The 3,301-nt window shown below is 39.6% G+C and overlaps 1 pseudogene; it reads right to left on the minus strand.

The window, feature by feature from the left end:
• Positions 1–323: 323 nt before the first annotated feature.
• LOC134362190 (chromobox protein homolog 3-like) lies at positions 324–696 on the minus strand (annotated as a pseudogene).
• Positions 697–3,301: the final 2,605 nt, after the last annotated feature.

Consider the following 3,301-nt stretch of genomic DNA (forward strand, 5'->3'; position numbering starts at 1 on the left):
AGGCAACTACGGAAAGCATTTATTTACCCGTTCAAGGTAACCAGTGCTATTGATGCAAAAAACCTCAACAACTCCCCCAATACTACTTTCAAAACGAACATACCAAACTTGATTTTCATTAGAATGTAGTTATTTCTTCACATTAGTAAATCAAAAACTAAGACCCAGATTTTATATTAATATATAATAGCAAACTATTACTGAGCTTCATCTTTTGGACAAGAATGCCAAGTTAGTCCCTCTTCATAAAAAACAATTACAATTTGAGGACACTTCATATTTGCCTCTTTTGCCAGCACCAAGTCTGCCTCATCTGAATCTTTTCATTTCATGAGAAACATTAATTCTCCACCACTGTCTGTGGCACCAATTATTCTTTCAGGATCAAGGCTTCTGGCAAAGCCTCTTGGTTTGTCAGCAGCATCTCTTTTCTTCTTTGATTTTGCTATCATCCGATTCACTGTCAGATAAAGATTTTCTTTTTGTACCATCTTTCTCTTTACCAGCTTTTTGAGAATTAAGAAATGCTTCAATTAACTCTGGACAATCTAAATTTTCTTCAGGTTCCCAAGTATTGTCAGTATCTGTAGATCCCTTCCACTTGAGGAAATACTCCACCTTCCCATTCACTACACATCGGTCCAGTACTTTTTCCACCACAAATTCTTCAGGTTCTGCCTCCTCAACTTTTTCCATGCTATTTCTTTCCATTTTTTGCAATGTAATTTTATTGGAGGCCGTTTTTTTATTGAAGACTTGAAGAGCTATTATTCACCACCTCCGAGCTGCTCTGGGTCGAGGGTCTGAGGCATCTCCCTAGGTGATAAAATATTTAAATACTTGTTTAAGTTTTATCTGTGAGAGTGGTAATGTGATTTCCCCAACTTGTTATCAAGGTACCATAAAACACAATTGTTTCTCCTGTTTAATTTTACTGTGCATTTCTTACACATTAGATGGGACGAATCATTACATTGTAAAATCTCTGAGGCAAGAGTCTGTATCTTCTATGATCTGGTAACTCCCCATAGTGTCTGGTATATAGTGTATTCTCATATACGTCTGATATCCAGCAGTCGTATGAAAGTTTGGCAATAGATCAGAAACATTTGCGTAATAAGAATGTTGATGAATCTTGTTACTGGTAGACATTTCACAGGAAATGATTGGCAAGAATTGCCCAACACTGTCTTAGCCTCTCCCATCTGAATGATTATAGAAGGTAGGTAACATAGAGATGAGGAAAATTTCTTACTGGAACTTAGTATCATTGCTATTTCTCCTCTACCAGGATGGCATATAGAAGGATCTACTTGGCTCAGTTTTTCTAAAGAAAACAATATTCTTTTGTGATTGGGTGCTGTGATATTATAATATATAGTTTGGTTTTGGTCCACAGTTCTGGCTTATAACTCTCATAGCTCTTGTTATTTCCTAAGTGACTAAAACAATAAACATATCTTTTGTTAAGGTATTTGGCCATCTGTCTTTTGTTCCTGAAGAAGCTTCATAACAGTTTCAGAGTGATAAAGGTGTAAGACAGTCTTTTGTTATAACGTTGGAGTACTTTAGACATGTTGGGGCTCAGAAAACGATACCCAAAAGTGAAGCAGCCTCAGAAGCAAACTCTCTCTCTGACCTTCTGCCCTCCTGTCTCTTGCCCCTCATTTATCCTTGAGGCAAATTCTACTTTTATAGAAACTAGAATTCCTCTTCCTCAAGGCAGGTCATAGATTCAAGAATACCTTTTCCCCAAAGCCAGCCATAAAGCCTAAAGTATTACTCTAATCTTCTGTCCCACCCTCTCCCCCTGCCACTCTGTGTAACAGCTGGCCATAAAGAAATTAAGATCCTCATTTCAGAAATAGTTTACCCCATAACCAGGAGGAAGAAATGCTACAACAGAGAGACCAAGAAGAATCTGAACAGACATGCCATGCTGGGTTTTCCACCACAGTCTATTACTATTGAAACATTCCCTTTTTGTCCAGTCAGTTCTACAAAGCTGTCTGTTCTTCATTGAGCATAAAAATAGATAGTTTCTTTGGGTCTTCATTCTGAAGGCACCCATGTCACATAAAACTATGATCAAATAAATTTGTTATGGTTTTTCTTGTTAACCTGTCTTTGTCATAGGGGTGTTGGTCTTCACCCTTATGATGGGGAGAAAAGGGATTTTCCCCATCTGCCCCTACAACCCTTAGAAGCATGCCTCAAAAAAAATAAAATACTCTCTCTCTCTCTCTCTCTCTGAACTTTTCCTGCCCTCCTTTCACCCGCTCCTTTTTCTCCCCAGTGAAGACTATAGAAACTAAAAATATAGTCTAATCTTCTCCCACTTTGCTGTCTTGGAACTGGTGATAAAGAAATTTAATGACCTACCTTGTCTGATTGTAGGTGGTAAGGTCCTCATTCCAGAGGGGTCCTGCTACATACCTGGGAGGAAGTAATGCTGTGCAGAGATGCCAGGAAGAATTTGAACAGACAGTCCTTTCTGGGTTTCCCCTCCCAGTCTGTTAGTATTAGATCACACACTTTTTTGTCCAATCACATATCTACATAGTTGTCCATGCTTCAGTCATGCCTATCCAATGGAGTCTCCATAAAAGGCCCAAGAGGATGGGGTACGGAGAGCTTCTGGACAGCTGAACTTGGGGAGGCTTGCAGGAGGTGAACAAGAACTCATACATATGCTGGGAGGGTGGTGCACACCAACTCCATAGGAATGGAAGCTTCTGTGCTTAGGACCCTTCCAGACCTTGCCCTATGTATTTCATCATCTGGCTGTTTATTTCTATCCTCAGAAATGTCCGTTAAAGTAACCTGATAAATGTAAATAAGTGTTTCTCCAAGTTTTGTGAGCTGCTCTAGAAAATTTATCAAGCCTAGAGAGGGGGTCATGGGAACTCCAATTTATAGGTGGTCCATCAGAAGTTCTGGAGACTTGAACTTGTATCTAGAAGTGGAGGCAGTCTTGTAGGACTGAGCACTCAACCTGTGGGTTTTGATGCTATTTCCAAGCATCAGAATTGAATTGTATTAGAAGATGCCCAGCTGGTGTCCACTGCAGAACTGATTGCTTGCTTGGTGGTGGGAGAAATCCCCACACATTTGGTCACAGAAGTCTTCTGGGTTGATTGTTGTGATATGAGAGCCCAGGAAAAGTAGTTTGTCTTCTCAACACTGATGTGCTTCAGGAAAACAAGCTCAAGTCATGTAACAAAGAGTTATATCTTAGTATATACTCAGTTCATCCCTTTGATAGATACTGCAATCAGCAGCTCTTTGTACTTGCCAAATT

This window comes from Cynocephalus volans, chromosome 13 (genome assembly GCF_027409185.1).
Source record: "Cynocephalus volans isolate mCynVol1 chromosome 13, mCynVol1.pri, whole genome shotgun sequence".
Lineage (NCBI taxonomy): Eukaryota > Metazoa > Chordata > Mammalia > Dermoptera > Cynocephalidae > Cynocephalus > Cynocephalus volans.